This window comes from Neopsephotus bourkii, unplaced genomic scaffold (assembly GCF_033783945.1).
Source record: "Neopsephotus bourkii isolate Nb327-2 ecotype Australia unplaced genomic scaffold, CSIRO-AGI_Nbou_v1 NB_1036, whole genome shotgun sequence".
Lineage (NCBI taxonomy): Eukaryota > Metazoa > Chordata > Aves > Psittaciformes > Psittacidae > Neopsephotus > Neopsephotus bourkii.
In genome coordinates this window covers 931049-955768 of record NW_026901525.1, presented here as the reverse complement: position 1 = coordinate 955768, position 24720 = coordinate 931049, and the positions used below count along the sequence as shown (strand labels likewise).

Below are 24720 nucleotides of genomic sequence, written 5' to 3'. Positions count from 1 at the left end.
GGACCTGATGAAAGCAGCCCTTGGTGCTTCATGCTCAATCTGTGTTTTCATGGCTCAGAAAGGAGAAAACAGTACTTAGAAGCTGGATTTCCAGATCTGCTTAAGGAGGTTCTATCAGCGTTGGTATTTGGATAGGATAGTCTCCCACCTTGTCCACTGAACAGAACATGAGCTTTGAATATCATATCAAACCTTTTCTGCTTCATTGAGCTTCTCTTTTATGCTCTGTTGCTTTCCTTTGGCTTTTCAAGGCATGGCCATTACTGAAACAGAATAATAACGAGTACCAGGGGTCCCACTTCAATTGCACATTCACACAAAAGCCATTGCTTTGCTCTTGGCAATTGTGTATAATTTGGAGAAAAATAAAAAAGAGGAAGAGAAAAATAATTTGTTATACTTCAGCAGGCAAATGAGAGGGTCCAAATGAGAGTGGCTTCCTAACAGCGTGACAGCTAACTTGGGAACTACTCATGAAGCCAATTGGGAATGGGCTCTCCCAGCAAGGTAGTGTTGTGTGCTGACCTCAGTCATTCACATAGGAGAGCTTTATTGCTGAACTCAGTGGGAATATAAATGATGGTGGATGGCAATGCTGCCAGCAGAGCCCCTCTGGCTGAGGAGATCAGCTCGAGAATAATTTGGGTGGGAATTTGAAGAGTGCCATGGGAGTACAAAACTGATTCCTGCTTTCAACTGCAAATGAAAGGAAAATACAGAGAGTTAGTAAAAATACCGCATACATGAGTGCAAAGAGAGAGAATGTGGATGAGGATGGAGTTCTCTGATATTCTGGCTAGCATTAAAAATTCATGCCAGTAACGTGTAAGCAAAGCCTGGCTCTGTGCTGAGCCTCCCACAGCATCCATAGTGCAGAGTGCAGGTTTGGGGTTCTTTTTTGTCCTTCCCAGGACAGAATGCCCTTAAACCTGTCTACCCCACCTCTGCCTCCATATGGAATCTGCACCATGGGGTGTTCTCTGTCTTTAGTTTCTGAGTTTTCTCATGCATTTCTTTTTGAAGATGAAATTATTGTTGTATTCCTTCTCCTTTTTCTCTTGGGAGGTCTGAGCTCCGCTGTTTATCCACACTGAGCAGAGTCTGGGTTATTGTAAGGATCTGGAGGGATAAAAGTAGTTGAATTTTGTAAAAACCACCCTATGTCTAACTAACTGATTCTGGTACAACCCTACATCCTTTTCTCAACCATCAACTCCACCATCTTCTCACAGACTCATAGAATCAACCAGGTCGGAAAAGACCTTGGAGATCAGCCCTGTCTCTGTTTTCAGAAACAGGAAACAGTATGTGGCAGAAAAGGTTTGTTGGAGGGGGAAGATGGATTTTGCTGTTTCAAACCATTTTTTTCTACTAAAAAAGAGCTTTGGAGTACTGAAAGAAAAACATACTTTAAAATAATTTCTTTTCAGGACTAAAAATGTTTCAGGAAAATGTCAGTTTTGCTTGAAAATGCAGTTCTTTTCAAATAAAGAGAGATTCAATGGAGAATTCAGCTGAGTCCATTTGCTCCTGATCCTAGCTGTGAAATGTTGACAGCCTATGCTTACCCGATGGGTTTGATCCATCTGTTTCCACATTCTTCATCCTCTGCACCTGGTATTTCCTACTGGCTGTATCAGTGTGAAGGTTTAGAAACACCACAAATCAGGAAGCCAAACTGGACATTGCGGCTTTAGTCTAAGTCTAATGGTGCCATATGTCTCTGGGAATTTATATAAGCCTTATTCCCTTTCTGTGACTCATTCATCAGACTGACTCATCCTTTAGGCTTTTTTCCCTGTGGAAAACACAGCTTGTTTTTATCCAGAGCCCTACCTTCCATTTTATTTAGGGTCAATCTTAGCCTCTTTTCATACTGGACCAAGAACACAGCATCTGGTTTTGCAGCTGTCCTTATTCTAACACAGCTGAGCAGTTGCCCTCCCTTGGGTACTGTTAGAACCACAAGCAAATGTCACTTGTCCCACTGCTGATGCCTTTGGGTCTTTTCCATTCACTTAGTGTTTAGTCACTTAGCTCTGCCAATATTCACTCCATCCTATGCCACTCAAAGTCTATATCTCTCATCCAGAGGGACCCATTTCTGAGATAGAGAGGAATGAATCAGCTGTAGCTTCATGAGGTGCCATCCCTAGAACAGCAGAGCATGAAGCTGTTCTGCCCACCCTGATTGGAGATGACTGGCAAGTTACCTGAGACAAAGTAGTCTAGAAGAGAAAAATAGTGTTGTGCTGGGGTCAAGATGTGGATATTAATCCTAGGAGCCATTCCAGGGTCCAGGTGGACTCTGGGGATGTCAGGAAAAAGAAAGGATCACACTGTTGTGTCTGTTAAATAGGGGATGGAGTCACAGGGGTAATGAGTAATGGAGCGTGTAATCAGAAGTGAACACACCAAAGCCCTACAACTTCCCTGTTCTGCTGCTCGTAGCTTGAGTGCAGCATAACAGAGGTGAGCAAGGTTGGAGCTACTCTCAGGTAACAAACTTGCAGGGAGCCCGCCTCAGTGATTTCTTAGCATGTACTGTTACAGTGTGATTGACAGAGTACCAGTGTGTGGAGAAACACTTACAGTGACCCAACACTGATGGAAAGATCTACGGGCCTTGATAATGCTGGTATTTCTTCCCTGTATCTGGAGAACTGTTTTCATGGACTTTTTCTGGGGGAGAAAATAAACAAGCAAAGCATACGGTATACAGTCAAGAGAGCATTTCATTAGTATGATGATGAGACTGGGGCTGAAATCCTGATGGAAGCAGATCTTAAGAAGAGCTAGAAATTAAATCCCTGCAGCAGTTTTGTAATACAAGTATTTGAGGAGACCAAATAGCTCCAGGCAGCAGAAGCATGGCTATGATGAATTTAATAAGCAGTGGGAACTTTGTTTATACGAGCTATAGAGGGAACAGCCCAAAGCCAGGTTGCTGCACTGTATTGTAGTACATTATTTATTATTGAGTGCTATATCAGAAAGAATTTTCTTCAGATCCTCCCTTTGCTCCTCATTTTAGTGTTCTCTCATCTGTTCAGCTCTCCTTGATGTTTGATACATTTTTCATCCTCTGTCTTCACTGGACTTTGTCTTTCTACCTCTTTTCCAAAGATTTCCTGTGTGGGCATGGTCTCTTGGACTTGAGATTCTCACTGAGGTTTTGATGCAAGGGCATTTGAATGTCTTGCTCAGCCTCTAGGAAACCCATCCCACAGGAAACCGTTAGTTTCAGTGGGACTCTGATAGTGCATGTGCCTTGAGCTAGATTCTCTGAAAGGCCAAGTTCCTCCATCCTGAATCCCCATAGAAGCTTCAGAGACTGGTTATATGAGTAGGAAGAAGATAATAGTAAAGAAATGTTACTGTTGGAGTGTTCAGATCCATTTCAGAACTCGACTAAGGTTCTCCTCAAGATTCCCAGGAAGGAAGATAAAACATTTTGGCTTTTAGGAATGGTGTCTTACTAGAGTCAATTATAACAGTGAACTTAGGAGTGGCTCTATTAGGAAGCTCACAGAGATTGTGACTATTTCTCACTTCATTTAGGGAGCACAGGCAGCATGATAAGCACATTCCCTAAACACAGTGCTTTCAGCCCTGCCTTCTGGTCTAAGCATATTTTATCCTGAAACTGTGGAGGCCTTTTGAACTCTGGATTTGGGAAAGACATCTCAAACTAATGGCCACTCTGGTCAATATTGGCAGCAAGTCACTGAGAACTGCGCACTCTGGAAAACTTTGGTTTCCATCTACCATGGCCAAAGACTTTAAGCTGTTATAAATATCTCCACAGTTCAGCACAAGAAAGTCTTCATGCTGAAGCGACCAAAAGCTATATCCAAGTCACTCAAGAATCTGTGAGATATAAATTCTTCGCATGCTGGTAACATTTGCTGTGGATGGAAATCTGCAGTAAAGGTTAATACTAGGACAAATCCATCTACTTATGTACCGAAGAGATACTCTTCCTAGAAACTAGTGTTCGTGTCAAGAAATCACTTCTCTAAATTGCAACTCCAAGTGACATTTGGCCCATTAATACAGAGAGAGTTAAAAGCTGACTATGATCATTCTTTTATTACATTCTCTGGCCTCTAATATCTTTTAGTACTTTTAGTACTCTGACTATAACTGTGCCAGGGGCCAGCAATATAACCCTGCTATTACATCCTGGCATCAACAAGAAAGGGGCAGAAGACAGCAGCTGCATGAAAATGTGCTTTTTGCAATACAGAAGGAAAGCTGGCATGATACCAGTCTTCTATAAGATTAAGAGTGGGCTTGAATCCAGATTTAATTTTGTCTGGCTACATGAGCATTATGGGTTCTGTCCCTGTTGCTAGCAGCTAGTACAACTGTATCTTGGGCTGAAATAATTCACATGGAGATTTGGAAGAGTCAAACTTGGAGCATCTGGTGATGGGCTGTGCAACTGCACTGCTTGTGCTGAGTCCTGGACAAGCTGCCTAAACAAGACCTTTGACTTGCCTCAGCACTCACCTTGGCCAACAGCTTTCCCTGCAATTTAGGCTGAGCCAATCCCTCAATGCAGGCTTGTGGTCTTGCAATGTGAGCAATGGATCAATTGGTTTGATTTGGAGTGGGTTGGACTCACTAACATTATCAATGAGTCTGATCATCTGATGACCTTCACTCAGCCCCACTGGCTCTTCTCTGCTGAAGAGCCTCGTGGCTGCTAGAGCCAGCACCCTGTACACAACACATGGCCATTTCCATGCAAGGGCACCATGAAGCAGGGGTACACAGGGCTGCATGGTTTTTCCTGCTCCATCAGCAGGCTCCAGCAGTCACTGCAGGTCTGCAGGGAGAAGAGGAACAAGCTCAGCACTGGGTTACAGGAATAGAGGTCAGATCTTTGCTGTAGGTACATCCTCTGGGATTAATTTAGATAGGTGTAACAAGGCCAGCTCCAAGGCCTCATGACCTGATACCTTCCCCACTGGGCAGGTGCCCTGCCATTGCCTAAAGAGAAAAGATGAGATTTATTCTTCTTTTGAAAGAGACTATTTCGAATCTGCTTCAAACATGCAGAGCCTTTATACTAAAGGCTATAAATAGCAATAATAGCCCAAAGATGTAGGAGACCCAGGTCTGATTCTCTCTGCTTCCCAAAAAGATTAAAACTGTCTCTTAAGAGAGCAGCATGGCTGCTGTAGAGATGTGGTGCATATGGAGGGTCTCTGTATCTTTTTCAGTCTTCATTGAGGCATTGACATTTCATTTACATGGGCCTTACTTTAGCTTATTAGTCTTGGTTTCAACATGGTACTTGTTCTGCATCCTTTTTGCCTGAAGAGCTCCCATGGTCCATTAAAGAGTCCTTCTGTGTGTATCCTTTCAGCCAAGGCTTTGCTCCACCCCAAGTTTCCATCTCATTTTCTGCTGGGAGGTATCAACACAACCATTAGGAAGTGAAGGTCATTTGTATAGCACGGTCCTGTCTGCAGCAGCAGTTGGATATAACTGCAGACATCTGGGAGAGCATGGGAGAAATGACTGTAGTGGAAAATGAGCTTCAAAAGCCCTGAGCAGTTTATGTGAGAAAGCCTTGTTGCTATTAGTGAAATATAGATTTGTTATGACGTTGTAAGTCTTAGCTGTGATACGCATCATATTTCCTTGGAATATCTGGCAGCTGTATCACTGCTTAATATATCTATTAAATACCACATCCAGATGTAGGAGCAACCAGTAAAACTTGTTTATTTATCTTGGAAACCTTTGACTGAGTAAAGCATATCACTCTCTAGATAGATTCCCCCATTCAAATCTACTCGATATTTGAAATGGCAGCAATAAAAGAAGAAACTATAGATTTTCTTTCCAGCTCTGCAGTTACTGTGGACAAAACAAAGATGATCAAAATGCATTTATTTATTTATCTATTGCTGCTCTCTTTTGAATGTACCAAAAGTAAAACTCAAAAGAGTTCCCTGATGTGCTTGCACAATTGCATAAAGTATCCAAGAGGGACCAATAATCACTGTCTTTACAGAGGGTTCTCTGAAATCAATCATCAGAAAAGATTCAGCATTTTGGTTTTATTGGCATTCATGGTCATATTTATTGTCCCTCTGCTGGGACAACTCCGGGCTTTCTTGGCTGGTGTGTGCATGTGCACACACATTCCTTCCAGCACCTTTCAACTATCAATTCACAAAGATTGCTTTCAATTCTGAAACTATAACATTTCAAACAAGAGCGGCTGAAATAAAATAGAACATTAAAGCAGTCTCGTGGGTTCAGGCAAGTGCACGGCAACCGGGAAAGCCAAAAAGAGGGATCTTTTTGCTTTCCCACTTGATGAAGGTTACAGTCTCCTCGTGACTTGTTTTCTTAACTTTAATATCATTTGATATTTTTCCAGTCCTGTTATAGCCAGAGCTTTAGACACTTGAAATAGCTTGTGCATCACGAGGAGCAAAGGGCAGCTCGACCTTGTCTCCTGTCACTTCTCCGTCTGCTCAGCCGGAGCCAACACACTGTGTTAAATCGCTAAAGTTTGGAACAAGATAAATCCAGGTGGAGGCTGGGAAAAGGGAGAGAGATAAAAAGCAAGTGTGTACTCCTGGTGATTCCCTTGAATCTCTCCACATAACTGAAGAAACGCACGAACAAGGGAAGATTTGGTCTATTTTTTTCATGACAAACAGAAAAGAGATTGTGATCTTCCCCAGGTAATGCTGTTAATACAGTAGCTAGATGAACCGGGCTTACTTCTGATCTGCAGCACTGAAGAAGCAGCTTATATTAAGACCTGAAATTGTTTCTTATTTATTCTCCCTCCTGGTCTTGTTTGTTTGTGTGATTTTACAAGGTGGCTATGGAAGGGAAGTTCCCAGTGCAGCAGAGACGAGGAGGCAGTGGGAAGGGGCTCCTCGTGCAGACCTGTAATGGGTAATAACCTGCCCAAGTGTGTCTCTGCAAGTAATTAGACAGCATTAATTACCAGTTCAGGCTTTGGACATGCTAAATGTGTACACTGCTCATTTACATGAGCAAAACTACCATGTACATGGTGATTTTATAAAAGGCGAGTGAGAGGGAGTTTAGGTGTGATTCAGAAGAGAAAAACACATGTTTCTACATTTTTTTCCTGTGATGATTAGTCCAGAGTTCACAGAACAGCTATGTGAGTGTATATCCATTATACATCCTTACAGATCATATCATTGCATAATCAATACCTGGGAGTCATTTTAGCAATGTGCTTTGATCATTCCCATTTTGGAAGTCAATTTTATAATGAGAATGGCAATGAAGACAAAGTCAGTTTTATAGTAAGACTGAATGGAGACCAGGATGAACATGCTCAGTCTATGTTATAAAGACTTAGTAAGTCCAATAAAAGCTTCTGGATGAGATAATCACAGAAATTCCCTGAACAAACTCCATTGTTCATCTAAAGTGTTTCAGCAGGCATGAATGAGTTTAAGCAATAGCTCAAGTATAAGCCACCCAATGCCCTGTTGAGATGCCATTCTGCTTGCTGACGTGGCAAATCTCCCCACAGGGCAGTGAGGCCACCATTGAGCTCCGAGGTTCTCCATACCTCCAGCAGTTTGGATCTGGATTGGAAAATGGGGACAAATGATCCAGCTTTTCATTAGTCGTGGTTTAAGCCCAGCCAGTAACTGAGAACCACGCAGCCGCTCGCTCACTCTCCTAAAGTAGCAGGAGAACTGAACAGTTCTTAATAAAACTATTAGCTGTAGACTATGGTTACTCTTTAGGAGCCAGATAGAGATCTCAATTAGAAGCTGAAATAATTTCCTGTGGCTCTCACAGGGCTTACTCTGACTTACAACTAATACAAGCCAGAACTTCCTCACAGAGCATCGTGGTCACATTAACTTTTACAATTTACATCAGTCAAGGAGTTGACTCTCAGCATTTTAGGGTTTGGCCAAGAGAGAAGGAATACAATTGAGTTGGGGCTCTGTTTTTGAAACCAATTTGTAACTAATAGTTTTTTCCCCTTCATTTTAATACATGATCCTCTCTTGTACCTATATCTGATTGAACTAAGTATTACTGTGCTGTGTAATATCATTGCCTAGCCCCCTGTGTCATGCAGAAGGCATGTTACTGCATTTTCCACAATATGGGTACAACCTACCTCCCTGCACAGCTTGGAGGCTGAATCCCAGAAGACAGGATGATGAGTGAGAGAGGACTACTCTTTAAAGCTTCTCTTTTAATAAGATATGGTAATTTTGAATTCAGCCCTGGGAAAGCAATAAATGAAGTGAGATTCATGGTGTTGTAGCTGTTTGGCACTGCAGAGGAGACAGTAAAGGTGCTTACACTGATGGCAGGAAAGGGAGATGCCTCTGCTGCTGATAGAGGTGCAGTGACAGCAGGTTCAGGGACAATAAGCAGGGTTTGCACTGGTAGTTTCTAATCTGCTCCATATGCACAGTGCCCCTGAGACTGGTTTGCAGCTGGGAATGAAGAGAGGACTATGATGATGGTGGGAGCAATAGGTACAATATTCTGTGGGAAACAGAGTGATGGAAAAGCTGAAAGCTGGGTTCTAGAGAAGATCTTCAAGCCTCTTACGGGGACCACTAACAATTTGTTCTTCCTCTAGGGAAACAGGGATATAGGGCCCAAACTGCGATGTTAAGGGGTCCTTTCCCTTAAAGCCTAATTCTCTGTTCACAATGCCACACCTAAGTTAAAACTTTAGCCCAGATTGAATGAAGCGACTTGTTTTCTGGTGAACTTCTACCTGACTCAGGACTTTTGATCCTGAAAACAAAGATTTGTGAGGAAATGTACTTCATTTTAAAGTCAATTTTGAGATTAATACTCTCGCCATAAAGTGAAAAGTAACTTCAAACTGGAGAATGAAAAGGTTGTATTAAAATAAAAGCAGCTTTAAAAGTGATATGTCAGTATTTTTGGATTTTTTTTGTAAGGTAAAATACTGATGATACCAACAGAATTCTGCATAATTTTCTATCCTGATGGGATTGCAGACCTGGACACAGTTTGCCTGTGTGAAGTTTTGTCATCTGTCTCTGTATTTTAGCTATTACATCTTTATTGAGCCCCTTGAAAATCATGCCATTCATTTTGATGCAAAAATGACAACTGTGCTGTTCTGAAATGCTGATGCTTAAAGGAGAAGGATGTTCCTCGTACGTGAGCCTGGCAGGTGTATCTGTCTTGTCTTCATGAGTCTCTATGGGTTGCTTTAGGGACCAAACTGCTATAGGAAAGACTTCTTTGTACATGACTGCTGCACTCAAACCCTGCTCTCTTTTCCCTTGTTTACAGTGCATTTGGGGTTTGTGGTGCTTTTTAATGTGAAACACCTTTAATGCTTTAAGCAGTGTTGACATGTGAGTCTTGTCACTTTATGAGGTGGAAAACAGTCACTGTCACCGACAAGTGAATAATAATAGAGATGAAAAATTAGCCATGAAGAGCAGGGCCTATGCATTACTGTGCTAATGACAAACACGGGCACATTCATACATCAGGATTAATCTCTAATAGAAAGTGGGCAATGCTCTGTTGCATTTGTCACTGTGGTGAGGGATATAGAAGCAGGGAAATCATCACCTACTGCTTTCTTAAAGCAGGTGGATTAAGAAACAGGTGAGTAGGATTTGATTGCCATGGTGCAAACCTTTCATTTTAGGCTGTGTCTGGAGCAAGAAACCTCTGCAGAGGGAAAACTGGGCAGAAACCCCATTTAAAGTCATCTTTTATCTGTATCCTCTTGTTTCAAAGCACAGAAGTGTGTGCATCTGAAAATCCTTATTCTGACCAGGTTGGCAGGCTGGAGATGGGGAAATGAGTGTGAATTTCAGATCTACTCTTTTCATTTTCTGGCCAGGTTAAGGATAATTATTTATGAATCTGACCCAACTTTGACAAATGCATTTGGGCAAAAGGGAGAGAGGGAGAGCAAAAAAAAACCCAAGGATAAAATAATACATAAGAATTGTAAAAGTTGGTTTCTACACTGGCAAAGTGAATACTTTGCCTTGGCTGAAATGAGGTTTTCCTTTGATATTGACCTAAATTTTAACTTTTCAAAAGGTTTCAAGGGATACAGGAACCTCCAACCTGAACTGCTCCATTTCAGTATAAGCCCAGGGTACTCTTGTGATCTATCAAGTTGTTCTCAACGCTTGTCTCATTCCATCTAGAAGGCAAGCAACACTTTGAGTAACAACTTAATCATGAATTTGTTTCAGAGGTTTCTCCTTAGGACAGGAACAGGAGGAGGCTAAAGGCCAGGATTTGTATTCTATGGGAACACTGTGCTATGCAGAATTACCAAGCTTATGTGTGCTAAGGGGTGAAGAGCTTACTGCAGGTCCCAGTTAGCACAACTCAATCTCTTGGATCAGAAGAATGGCTGCAATAGTAAAAATCATCAAAATCCTCTTACCCCTGAATTTGACATCATTAGTGATTTTCTGGTGAGTAATAACAAGAAACAAAAGAAGAGAGAGGAAGAGCATTAATGTGAACTGGTGCAAGTTTCCCATTAGCTACAGCTAATCAAACAGACAGAGCCCTTAAAGGTAATTATTGGAGCCAGCTGGAAATGTTTGCTGGAAATTGCATTCTGAGTAAAACCCGAGGTTCTTGCTGTATTTTTTGGTTTGGGGGAAAAAACAAAAGTGCCTTCGTTTCAATCAGTCTTTGCCAGCATCAGCACAACTGCAGAGCTCCGGACCAAAAAGCACAAATAAGCAGTTTCATTTGGAAGGATGGTGGTATCTGACTAACAGCTCTGTAAAACCTGCCTGATTCCCTTGACAGACAACGTAAAGATGCACTCAGAGGGGAGGGAGAACCAGCTGCAGAGGGGGACCCTGAGGAACCCCAGATGAAAGCAGTTCCTTGGGTGGATGGGGCAATGATTCACGCTTCAGCCCCAGAAGGCAGCTGCCCCACCAAAGGCTGCCAATACATTTGCTGTCAGACAAATGCTCTTTCATCACTGCATGTGATTTAAATTAATCACTTTTCTCACATATCCTGAGGCAAACCTGTTTCCAGCATAGGAATGGAGCTTTAAATCAGGAACTACCTGCGATAACTGACAGCCTTCACTCAAACAGGGATTCAGGACATACAGGCAAGCACTGGAGAAAAGGAGAGGGAATTACAGGTGAGAGGATCACCAGGCTGTGTTAAACACTTCTGTCTGAACTCAAGGTATCATCGTGATTTTCAGATCAGAGCCTGTGGGGTGGATTTCTGCCTCTTCTAGTGTTAACGAAAACAATTCCATCACACGTAGCTGCCAAATACTACCTTGTATTTGTATCTTGTGTAACAAATGGAAAAAATACGACAACTTGGATTCAGAAGGGGAAATATCTAATTGGAATTTAATATAACTCTTGCATTCCCTGAACTGTATAGACACTGGGGGAAGACTATTTGAAAACGACTGCCTTTATCCTTGTTCCTGGAAACAAGGATACAATGGCAGACATCAAGGGAGATGCATTAAAACCACAAAGTTGCATCTAACCTTCCAGTTTGGCCTTCTCTGAGCCAGAGCCCAAAGGGTGCTCGGTCATCGGAACAGGCTGCCCAGGGCAGGGCTGCAGTCACCGTCCCTGCAAGTGTTCACACAGCGTGGAGACGAGGCCTCAGTGCCATGGGTTAGGGGTGGCCTTGGCAGCGCTGGGGAATGGTTGGACTGGATGAGCTTAAAGATCTTTTCCAACCTGGCTGATTCTGTGGTTCTGTGGTTCTATGATTCTATGGTCATGGAAGGCACTGGATGAGCTCAGCAGCAATTTCATATGCATTAGCAGGCGCTTGCAGACATTTACTAAGGCCTTAATTCAGACTAGGTGCAGTACTAAAGCCCAGACTCAGTTTTAATCGCTCAGCATCAGGAAGAAAGCTCTTATTCAGCACTTTGTCCAAACCTCTCCCTGGATCAGACGTTGTGGTGGAAGGTGAGGAGGAGTTTGGGCCTCTCTGCATGGTGGTAATTACAGTATGCTGACATGGTTGACCACACTGCAGCAAGAGTATCTGAAAACCCTCCCTTTGTACTGCTCTTCCAGCGAGGCCCTTGATAGCGTAAATGCCCAGGTGAGAGCTCGCTCATCAATTTGATATGCTACATGTCTGCTCCATCCGCCCTATACAGACTCTCTGATCCTTGACCTTGCTTTCCTTTCATCATTGCCTGCGCTTACAAGATAGCAGCTATCTCTTTTCAACATTGGTCTGTTACACTTCTCATCAAAGCTTTGCTTGCTAACATCTTCCAGTGCTGAAAAGAGACTGGGAGAAACACCGACAAATTGCAAATGCTCTCTGTATTCTGCAAGAGCAAGACAGGCCTTTTCTTTCCCCAGGCTGCAGCAGTGCACTTCTGGAAACATCACGTTGGAGCAGGAGGCTCTCATGGTATGAGAAGTCTGAGCTTCCAGGAAACAACCCTTCTTGTCATTACATGCTTGAGCAAAACAAAGCAAAACTCTGCATGAATATTCTGGCAAATACCAGAAGGGCAAGATTGATGCTGCCTTCACCCTCCCTGGCTTCTCATCACCCGTGTAATTAATACTCACCACCCCATGATAGATGGGAAATTCAGTGCCAATTGTGAATACTAAACAGGGAGGGTGCGTAGGTGCCCCCTCCTCTCCTGAATTGACCTACTTAAAGGTATTCTCCAATGACCTGGGTAAATAGGAGCTTCTTGAGTTAGAGACAGGATAATGAGGTGTGTATCCACAAGCTTTATCGATCTGCACTGCCTGGGTAACCACAAAGCCCTGGTAGAGGCTTCACATCCCCTCTCCCAGCATGCAGTGGAGGCAAGATAAAACTCAAAAGGGATTGTCTGCAGGCAGCACCTTCTTTGTGTGTTTAAAGCCTGATTAGGAATCTGCAAGGGTATTTCAAATGAAAGGAAAGAGAGATGTTCATACCCTCCCATGAGCTATGCGTGAGGAATGGAGTCAGAAGTGCAGGACAGGCAGTACAAAGTACTTGTCTTTAGTGCAGGAGGGGAGATTTCAGGAAGAAGAAGGTTTTCCAGGTGGAATAGGCACAGGAAGTGTGCAGTGGTCCAAATAGCACAGAGCTGCTGGGCAGGTTTTGATCCAAGCCATGGAACAGAGGGCTTCGTGGTGGCAGCACAGGCAGGCAGCTTTCACTTTACAATTGGTTTTGGGTTTTTTCCCAGCTGTTTTCTTCCTGCAAACATTTCAGACCAATGCTAAGATCTAATCAGCTTTTCAAGTATAGAAACCTGGAGTTCAGTTGATGTTTGACTCTTTCAAAGTGCTCCCTAGGAAAGAACAACAAAAAACAGTATTTGAAAGCTATAGCAAGAGAGATGGGCAAGATAACACATGAGCATTGTGAGTGATCGACCACTAAAACAAGCAGTGGTTTGAAACAGTTTCAAACTAAAACGTGGCAATTAATCTGGAAGATGCTACTCAAGGATCTGTCAGGTGTCCATCATTTGACCCAAAATAGAGCTATGCAAGAGATCAGGCTTCTCTCAAAGCCTACATTGCCACCACTACTTGATTTCAGCCTATCTGGGAACTTACAAGGTCTGCAAGCAAGAATTTCTGAGCAATGCTGAAGACATAAGAACATATGAACAGGGAATCAACTCAGTTCTCCAAGCCCAGCTCCTCCATATGGGTTGTTCATGTGCGGCCTGGACCTTTTCAACAGGTTGTGTCCCAGTGCCATTACAACTGAAAATGACAAAGCATCAAGACTAAATCAAGCTGTTATTGCTCCTCCAAGACATATTTTTACCCTTGGAAGTGGATTTTTGTGTAGCCACAGCAAACTCTATGGAACGTCTAACAGATGTGAGCTTCTCAGGGTTCCGGCATCCTCGGTGTCCCTCTGAACAAATGACAAAGTGCTCCATCTGTGCTAAGTGGATTGAAATGTCAGCCCCACGGTTGGGGTAAGCTGAGCAGGATTTGTGTTTCAGCTTTTCACGAATATATTTGATTAGCAGTTACCCTGGTCTGGTTTTAAATTCACCTTTTTTCTTACTGCTGCAGGATGCAATATTCATGTACTGCTAAATCAAATACTCCATTAACAGCCCCAGAGATAAATACTGAATTAATGGAATAATGCAGGTTAATAGCAGATTCACAGGATAATGCTGGAGAATACTGTGTATGAATTATGCTAGCAGCTGAATCACTGCCCCTCACTGTGCTCTGACTGCAGGTACAATAAAAATAGCCCCAAAATGCTAAGCTATCTGAGTCTTAAATATTTACTGGGAATAGGCAATAGGTCAGGGATGTGGACAGATGCTTGGATGAAACTAGGACTGCCCATAAGCACTTAATGTTTCAGCCTCTCCCTTCCTGCTGAGAACAGAATGCACTGGCGGCCCTGATGTGCTGTTTACTAGCTGAGCAGCACTGGATGCAGTGCAAGGGACTGCCCCCTCCTGCCTGTGACAAAACCCAAGGGCAGTCAGAGCCCACCACCAACTAAGTGGAAGGGCAAGGAGAGCCCACCAGGATGTGCTTTTAAATCATCCTCATGGCTCTGTTCTTAATTTCCCTTTTGGACAAGCCTGTCTAGGCAGTTACTGTATTTTTATGCCTGGCTTCATGAATATTTCAAGTAGGAAACTCATCCCGAATTTGTTTCTTTTTTGTCTTTTCTTCCAGGAAATGGATGTGTGCAAACTCGCCCTAATTTATGTAAATACGGAGGCGGAAGACTTTCACTTCATTGTTACAAATTAAAAGTTCCCTGACATTTCCAATTAGCTGGAGAGAAAAGCAACACAACTATAAATACATCACAAAGCTGCAAAGTCTGCTCTGGCATGAACAGCACGCTCCCATCGCGACACCCAACGGTGAGGCTTTTGCAGCAGAGATTAACAGTATGGTGACCCATTGCCCTGGGGAGGCAACAGAGAAATCATGGCAGGGAATAGCTGAAAACTTGGACACAAGGACAAGGAAAATGGCATTAGGGCTAAACCTGACTCAGTGTTGCTCCTCTTGGCTGATCCGAGGCTTAAGTGGGGAGAGGAGTAGGTTTAGGATATCAGCATGGTGATGTTTGACAGCTTGCAAGACTGCGTTGCTGAAAAGCCCTTTCCTGTGACCTGCAAAGCTGCTGCTGTCAGGGTCAAGCTTACTGTGAACATCTCTGCCTGAAACACGTATGGGTGAGACAGGCAACGGCACTGAAGCAAAGAGATGGAGGCGGGTGGGTGGAATCCTGAAATGAGGGCAGGAATAGGACCACTGCCTTCCCACAGGAGCCCAGCACCCCTTGTTTACTCCTTCCTTGAAAGCCATCTTGATCTGGACTAGGGAGGCCCCAGGAAGGGGTAGAAAGATGGAAAAGTTTCTCCATACAGGAACCTGTCCTTAGCATGGATGAAAGGCACCATATGCGGAGGTGATCCCAGCGGATAGTGTAGTCTGTGCTAACCAAGCTCTGGAAGAATATATGGCACCCTCCCCACCCCAGAGTAAAAAGGGTGCAGGAATTGTATCAGTGGTGTAACTGCAGTTTTCCCTCTGCCCTCCTGCTTCAGTGCCTTCTATATGGCACCTACCTGTGTCACCCGACTCAGAGGCTGGTGTGTGTGTGTGTGGGGTGCCAGGATAAAGTGGAGCAACAAGCAGGTGAGTAGTATCAATCTAACCCTGCATGATGGGTTTGATTGCTTTACACCCTTTGAGGTGGTAATGTAAAACATCTCATGCCTGGTTGTCCAGTTTGGAGGTCTCCCTGGCTTCCCTGTGCATTAGGATGCCTGGGAATGGGCATTGGAATTCTCAGCATCCCCATCAATGCCCCTTCAAATGCAAAAAGCTATCGTTGAGGATTAATTCTGGTAGGTCATGCTGCCTTGTTTCCCAGCAAAGGGCATCCTGCTTTTTGGTGCTGGATGCCTAGAATTCCAGCAACATCATTTCCCTTTTTACAAATCCATCAGGCTGCAGACACAGTCGGGTACAATGTGTTCAGACATCCAGTGCAAGGAAAACTAATAATAATACTGATGCTTTTTATTGGCTTCACACACCATAGCTTGTACTTCTTCTCCCCGGGGCCAGATAAAAGTTTTGTGGTGTTATTTAAGCAAAAGCCCATTTTGGCATCAGAGCTGGCAGAAATACCGAGAGCTTCATTTCTCCCCCTTCCCCTTCTCTTCCTCCTCTTGTAATCTTTGATAAAGAAAAAAGTGTGCTCCAAAAAAGGTATGTTAATTAACAATTAATTCCTTTATCTTATAGCACTGAGACTTTAAGACCTGAAAAAGATGTAAAGTAAAATGAGTGGTAATTAGCTTTTTAGAGCATTAAATAAACAGTGACATGAACGACAGAGAATTAATGTTATGCATTTATTTTTAACAATATTTATATAGGCAGTTTTTGAACAGGGCCCTGTGGCAACAGTTTCCACTAATACAGGCAAAACAACACTGAGAAATAATTACATTTAGCCTGCATTAAGACAGCAATATGCAAATCAAAGGAATAATGAAGAGAAGCCTGTTAATAGGGTTTTTGGAGACTCTCTACTTGCATATAATACTGGGCTTTGTTTTCCTCTGAAGAATGCAAAAATTGCCACCCTCCATCATCTCAAGCCCCAGGCCTATGGCTCTGTGTGACTAGCACTGATACAGATGGGAGCTCTCAGCCAAGGTGAAGGTTCCTTGAAGTGATGCTTTGGGCACTGCTGTTTGCTTCAGGGGGGACCCACTTGCAGGAAGCAGTGAGCAGAGGAGGATGCATTGGTCGGCTCCCACTGCTCCCTCCACAAGCCAGCCCCAGCCTTGAAAAACAGGGCAGAGCTCAACAGTTCCCTCCCGAGTCCTTGTTAGAACACCTGAATGAGGTGCCCTGATTTCCAGAAGGATTAACCCTGTAAATGAAGAGTGCAGAAAAGCTCGAGAACATGAATTTCAGCACTAACAACCCCCCTTTTTTCTGACTGAATGTATTTATTCTTTGCCATTGCTGTTTCAATCTTTTGGGGCACCTCTGGGAGCTGTTCTTCCCCATGTTAACATGCTCGGCGTGTGCTAACTGCCATCCAAACCACTTCATTAGTGACCCCTCGGCATGCACAGGCTTCACTTGGCAGGGTCGTTGGCACAGAGGAAACCTCCCTTATCTGGACATTCATAACCCTCAGAAAGGGACAAAGAAAACAAAACTTTGGCTCCTAATCAGCTGGAACACCCACGATCATCCATCTTCCGTTATCGCTCCAGCAAATGTAGAAGGAAATGGGGAGATCTGTAAAAGCTTGTTTGTGTTACTCAGTTTTACTGCTAATAGGGTCTGCTAATTAAGAAAGGAGCCACAGCACATGAATCCTTGAAACACTTTTTAATTAACACGCTTTCTAAAGTCACAGTCAGAGGGGAGAGAGGGGTGAGGCATCCTCCTCTGCTCTGCCTACCCAGCACCAGGAGCCCAGTGCTGCCCTGTCCACAGGCTGATTTCCAGCCTGCCTTCAGAAATGCCTGTCTTAATTAAAGGAGAAAAGGCATCACTGACAGTCCTCAATCAAGCGTTTAATGAAGAGCTGACAGGGCACTTAATGGCATCGGTCTGTTGTCAGTCAATGAAGTGACAGCAGGACATATATTAATATCATAACCTCCATTTCAGGATCTACTGCGGGATGCTGCAACCTCCTGTCAGTGTTTTACAGGGCTTGGCATCAGATATAAATCACAGGGTTTGAGTTATGCAAGGTCTGTGGGTGACCCACAGCAGAGCAGGGACACCCCTGAGGGATTGTGCCTGGGGGCAACCCATACTGGGACAGGGATACCCCTGAGGGGCTGTGGCCATGGATGACCAATGTTTAAGTGGAAGAATACCATTAAAAAGCAAAGAGCACCATCAGCCTCACTGCCTGCACTAGAAGGGGCTGGGGGAGAGGGGGGAAAGTGGTTTTAGCTGAGCCATGGGAAATGGGAGCTAATTTGTTTCCTTAAGTGGTTTTTAATTGTGTTCTCTGTTTTTTTGCTCAATACCCAAATTAGGCATCAGAAGTTGGTGTTAATTGACAAAAAAATCAAATTAAGCAAAAATTCCCCAAGTTGAGGCTGGTTTGCCTGCAGCAAACCTCTGTTCGCTGCCACAGAGCATGTGCTGGGCTCTTGCTGTTCTCCACCCAGCTCTGCCCTTAGTCCCTTAGGCTGTCAGCTCATGTACGTGTGATGAGAACTGGTTCTTACCACTCTTATTAACCTGTTTGCTCCTTCAGTTCAAATGGGAACATTGCTGGGCTCCTGGATTTGCCCATGTAGGTTGGGTTACAAGGCGATAAGGTTGTAATGTTTGATGATAGTTTCTGTATATGATCACACCTCCTAAAGCTGATCACTGTGTGGGGTGACCATTGGTCACAGATGGGAAAACAGCAAAGAGAAGGCTCAGGGTGAGTGCATTTATATGTTAGCACTGCATTGAGACATTTCTTTACTCTCCTTTTCTTGCAGGGTAAGTTTTATTCCCTGATAGACAGTCTGTAATGATACACCCCTTGCAGAGTGATTGCAAGGTGCATGATGACAGTTCAGACCCTTGCCTTGCTCTGCCAGTCTCCTGACATCACTAATGGGACTGCCAAGAGGGTGTGAGAGTGTTCTTTCCTCTCTACAACCCATTCAGAGCCAGCTTTCCCATAGAGCAAGTCCCACAGCCCTAGTTAGGCTCTAGTGGTTGTGATGACTATGGTGTTGCTGCTTGTCCTTTATCTTCAAACCCACCTGTCTCACTCCCATCTCGATCATTTGGTGGGAATTACAATCCTGTGACCTGTTAGGCTTGTGGGAGATAAAAAGGCCCATTCCTTCCAGCAAGATAGAGCTCATAAAACACTCAATTCATGTTCATTTAGAGGCTCATTCAGGGAAATAGAGCTGTAGGTGAGCTATATCACAAACAGAAATCAGATGGCAAAACCAGGCAGGCAGAGAAGCCTTTGCAGTGCCCTTTTCTGAGAAGAAATGCTGAATCACTGGGTGCCACTTAGGTCCTTGAACTGAATCAACTCTATTTTTTGACAGCCACAGCCTGAGGAGGAGAAATTAGAATGATGTGTCCATTCCTCATCTTGGAACAGCCATATTTAGCAGTAGTGGATATAAGTTGCTGCGGAGAGGAGACTGAAAACCGCTGTGCTCCCACCCACAGGTAAGGCAGGCTGAAATCCTCATCAGGAGAAGAAAAGGTTTCTTCAACCCACTTTCCCTGATCCATTTCTGCACAACTTTTGGATCTCTCTTACGTATTTCTCTGATTGATTCTTTCTTTCTTCCTACGTATTAAAGTTTGCTTCCTATCTCCCACCTGCAGCTGTGTGGCTGCACTTCTGCCAAGATCGCACATAAAACAGAATTAGGGAAGGAGAGATCAGCTAAGAAGCAGTTGTTATTCATTATGGGAAATTATAGCTTTCATGTGTTCATAGGGTAAACTCCTGTCAGCTCCAAACCAGGGACCTGTTGCATCTAAATACCTTGCTTAAGTGGGTGGATAAGCCGAAATGCACTCCAAATCATTCTTCCTTTTAGCAGGAATTGCTGCATCTGTCCTCACTGTCTGGACCTGGTAGGGTAAGGGGGACAGGACATGCTGTCCTCTACTCTGTTTGCTTCCATTGTGACCTGTGGTGTCTGGTTGTTAGATCTCATATGGCACTGCCAGGAAGTGGCTTTCTCTGAACCTCCCTGGCATCTTCACCAGTGAGCAGCAAACACCTTGAGGTCCGTCCTCATCCAGAGGAGCAACGTTTTCAGTGTCATGATGGAACAACAGAACACAGAGTTCAAACTGGATCACTCCAAAGCTCATATAACCTACATCATCCATGGAGCAAAATCCCAAGAGCTCCAAAGCACACAGCTCAAATCTGGGGAGGGCTGAATGCTGAAGCCATAATTTCTCCCCAGCTCTAGAGCATCACCCCCACTGCAGAGATGGCTGCAGGACATGGATCCAAGCACAGCATGTGATAATTCATTAGCTAAGGTTCCCAGTTTGAACAGACACACTTCGTGCCTGGCTTCTCACATAAGGCAGGGCCACATCATCACAGCTTTTGGCCAGTGTCTCCTGTTCACTCACTGGAGCAGAGCTAAACAGAATGTGGTCAAAAAACAAGGGCCCAGGTGATGCTGGCAAACATCAATTGTCTCTAACATAATGTAAAGCAGCCCAGCATCCCCAGGATGCTTGCTTCTATGTTTTGGTGCTCGCAGAGTGACTGAGGGAGAGTAGACAGTATACTAGGAGGTGTAGCTGTTGCTATGGCTCCCTAATTACCTTCTGGAGGTTACCATAGAGAAAAGCCCAGAGCTGTCTTTAGAAACAATAGTGCTCCAACTTTGTTTACACAGACTTTCCAGTTTCTAAATCAAACTTTACAAGAGCCAGAAATTGAGCCTTCAGCCCACTGCAGAGCAGGGAGGATTTTATCACTGCAGAAAGGTAACAAATAGCTCAACATTTGTTTCTCTATTTCATATTGCACTGAAGCAGCAGGACTGGGGGGGAGGTTGTTTGGTTGCTGGCTAGTGAATTGGTTTATGGGTTTTATTTTTTCCCATTGAGAAACCAGAGAAGTTGAGAGTTGCATCTAGGAAGAGACAGTAACAGTTTGGGTGATGGGCAGAGACAGTCTCTGCTGCAAGGCTCAGTTATAGAAATGGGAAGGCTCCAACAGAAGTGCGTGAGCAAGGTCACACATCCAGAGCAGGTGACATGCTGGCAGCAAGTGCATTTTCCTGGACCGCAGAAGATACAAGTGCCATATATATATACACTGTGTATAGTCATGACACTGCAGGGTGGCTTTTTTGGTGGAAATAACTTCCAGTTACTGCATTAAAAATCCTTTTGTACTGCAGAAGGGGCATAAAGAGCTGTAGCACTTAGAAGAGAGAGCCAGGTCCTGTCTCTCAGTAATGGGTGGTTTCATTGTGCAGGTTGTTAGGTTGGAAGGGAAATGAAGGTGCCACTTGGGACCAGATGGCTGTGGAATTCTCTAAAAGGCATCTTGGGATCACTAAGCAGCTCATCACCATAGTCAGAGGCTGCATCCCCACATCACTGTACCCATGGGCTGATGCAGGTAGGTTTTGAGACTCGCCTTGTCCAAAACCTGGCTGTCTAAAGGGTTGGCACCAGGATAAGCTAGTCATGCTGTCTCCCCTCACTTCCACACTTCACCCACCGCATGAGAAGGTAGCATGGGTGACCTTCTGAAAGTACTGAGGTTGCACAGCAAGGGGCCTTTCTCCAGTTCCATGCAGATATTTGCAGTGCAGGCTGCTCTGATGCAGATCCGGTTGGGTAGAGTCAGTGCTGCCTGGGGTGTGTTTTATCTTGTCTTGCAATAGATGTCTATACTGGTTAGAAGAATTGCTCCTCACAGTGCCTGTCTCTCTTCACTGACTTTGAAAGGAGTCTGTAGGGTCTCTTTCAGCTGGAGCAGCACACTTACACTGATTTTTGTCTGAGTGAGATGAATCCTGTCCTGAAGTGCTACCTTGAATTTGTTTTAAGATCTAAAGTGACAGCTCATGTTAGCGATGAGGCAAACATGGAAACCCCACCATTCGACCTCATTATTTGACCTCAGCACTACCACTGACACTGGAAACTGAGGGATGTACATAGGTTTCAGCATTTTGAGAACAGCCAGGTGGGGGTGGCCACAGAGTTAGTAATGAGCTAAGAATTAAGGACTGATTCCCACAGAGCATCACCCTGTACAAGAGGAAATCCACAGGAACTCCTCCTGCTGGTGTAATGGTCTCTAGAACTTTTCACGACACTGTCAGAAAGACAGAGTCCCATTCCCATTTTTGTTGGCATCAATAATAGAATAGTTTATTAATTCTGCAGCAGCACAAGTTAATTGGCTGGGAATGAATTATGACTGTGGCAGGAGGCAGGGAAGGTCTGTATTCCTCTCACAATATTAATACATAGCAAGATTAAAGCAATTGCCATCTGATTCATGGCTCCTGCTTTCCCTGAAGACAAGTGAGGTGGACAAAATTGTCACTTTCTGCTTCAAGACTCACGTGTTTCCATCAGCTCTGCACTTGCTTTCTGTCCTAATGAAGAGAGGACCAACAGTTTCTGCTACCACCCAAACCCAGCCATAGGTGCTCAGAAAAGCAAGAATCCACTCAGCAATCATGGCATTGCTTTGGGAAAACTTGCTGTATCATTTAATCTTAGTGGATCCTGTTAGAACAAAGTACAAATAGTCAGTTAAAATTTCTCATGTTGGCTTTTTGTATCATCTGCATGTTAAAAAAGATATTAAAAAAAGGAATAAAGCCCTTGGGACACATGGAGCTGACTTAAGGACCGATGGTGAATAAAAGAGCACTGGTGCTGTTTTACGCTGTGTGCTGGCATTGAAATGCTAAATAACCTGCAGACAAGTGACACTTCCAAGATGCCCTAATCAGAGAGGCCATTAGCCCTTTTCAGAAATCAAAGGAGCAATTCAATTTACAAACAAGCTGGAAAAGTTGGAAAGCAGAAGACCAAGGAGATCACAGGGGAAACCAATAAGCAAGCAGAGTCCTCTCTGCCCAAAGGAATGCATCCTATGGGGAGGCACCTTCTTTCAAATGGGGCAGAGATGACAGCAGAAGAGAAAGGATCATTTTCCAACACTGGAAAAATGAAAAGCTATTCAGGCTTCCCAGAATAATCCACGGTTTCCAGAGCAGTGGAGACAGTGCAGGATCACCGATAGATGGAAGCAGATGTGAGGGTATCAGGGGCTGCTGATGATTCAGCGAGGTCAGTGGTCTTTTTCACCTGGGTTTGATAATAATGCATTCATTTTGCTCATTATTTGAGAGATATGGACCCAAATTAGGCAGTGCTGGCTTAGAGTGTGGTAGTATCTCCCTCTGGTAACTGCCCCTGGCAATGAGAATTGCCTCCAAGCTGCTCTGTTGTATTAAGTGAATGTTCCATTTCCCCATAAGTAGAGAACACTGGCTTTCACCCTGAGAATATTTGCTTTGATTCATACTGTCTATACATCTCCTGTATGCCTCACTGCACCAATGTATCCCTGACTGCACTGCATAATAATGTGTATCCTGGCCACTGAAGGAAAAATGTACATTGGATGAGAGCAGGAAGGCTCCAGCTCCATCTGTCCTGAGCTCACGGTTGTAGTTTACACGAGTAAACATGAGAACAAGGGAAATGTGAGTCATTCTGCTCTGATCCAGAAGGGTTTTACACCCTGCCTGCGTGAATGGAAATGCCCCCAAAGAGCATCAGACTTAAGGTCTACCAACCAGCCCACCAGCTATATAAATGCACATGTCAGGTTCTCTCTCCATGTGTTTTTTTTTGGTAGTACTTCACCCCAATTTCCTTTTCATAGCTCTGCAATGACCAGTGCTCAAAAGCTAGTCATTTTTTCTCCTAAATGATACCAATTGTTCTAATAGAAGCAATTACTGCTCCCTGCAAACCTTGTCTCTATGGAATCCTTAGACCATCACGGTCAAAGCACCACTACCATTTTCTCCTCTTGCACATCCTTCTTATTAGCACTTTTCCATCATACAGGTGCCTCACCACATTGTCCTCCAGGAGACTTCCAACAGCCCTTATCTGCAGACCTGCCTGCCCCCACTTTCTGCTGGCTCATAGTGTGTGTCATTCCCTGTCACATTTCTCTCCTCTATAGCCTGGGAAACAGTATGACCTTTTGTACAACACTGCAGACAAAGTCTGCTCCTGTACCTGCGCTGTTCCCTCTGTGCAATCCCAGACTGATTAAGGTTCGAAGGGACCTTAAAGCTCCTCCAGCTCCAACCCCTGCCACGGGCAGGGACCCCTTCCACTGGAGCAGCTTCCTCCAAGCCCCTGTGTCCAACCTGGCCTTGAGCACTGCCAGGGATGGGGCAGCCACAGCTTCTCTGGGCACCCTGTGCCAGCGCCTCAGCACCCTCACAGGGAAGAGCTTCTGCCTAAGAGCTCAGCTCAGTCTCCCCTCGGGCAGGTTCAAGCCATTCCCCTTGGCCTGTCCCTACAGGCCCTTGTCCCAAGCCCCTCTCCAGCTTTCCTGCAGCCCCTTTAGGCACTGGAGCTGCTCTAAGGTCTCCCCTTCAGGAGCCTTCTCTTCTCCAGGCTGACCCAGCCCAGCTCTCTCAGCCTGGCTCCAGAGCAGAGCTGCTCCAGCCCTCGCAGCATCTCCATGGCCTCCTCTGTGCTGCTGCCCCAGAGCTGGCTCAGGACTGCAGGGGGGTCTCCTCAGAGCACAGCAGAGGGGCAGGATCCCCTTTCCTGACTGCTGCTCACGCTCTGGGGGTGCTGCCACTGCTACATTCCCCCCTGGAAGTCACAAGGTCCTTTCGGTGCCCAGAGGTAAGTGGGCAGCTGCAGTCTCTGCAGCAAGGCCACCCAGAGGCAGCATTTGTCTGATTTTACACTTTTCTTTAATCTCATACCAGCAAAGAATGTGCTTTTAGACACGAGATCCCAGCTGCAAGTACTGACACTGGCAGAGGCGCTGTTACAATCAAATTCAAAGACATCTGCCCATGCTCACCACATGAGTTTGTTTTATTTTCTTCTAAAACCAGGAATCAGAGCAGTCAGTGTTTCTCTGCGGAGCTGTAAATTGGAACTAAAGGGT

General features: G+C 44.5%; 1 long non-coding RNA gene across 1 annotated transcript; it reads left to right on the top strand.

Moving 5' to 3' along the window:
* The first annotated feature begins 11068 nt into the window (after positions 1–11068).
* LOC133216273 (uncharacterized) lies at positions 11069–14806 on the top strand. The gene is made up of 2 exons (XR_009726600.1): positions 11069–11176; positions 14706–14806. It is a non-coding gene; the product is annotated as an uncharacterized LOC133216273 (long non-coding RNA).
* The last annotated feature ends 9914 nt before the right edge of the window (positions 14807–24720 follow it).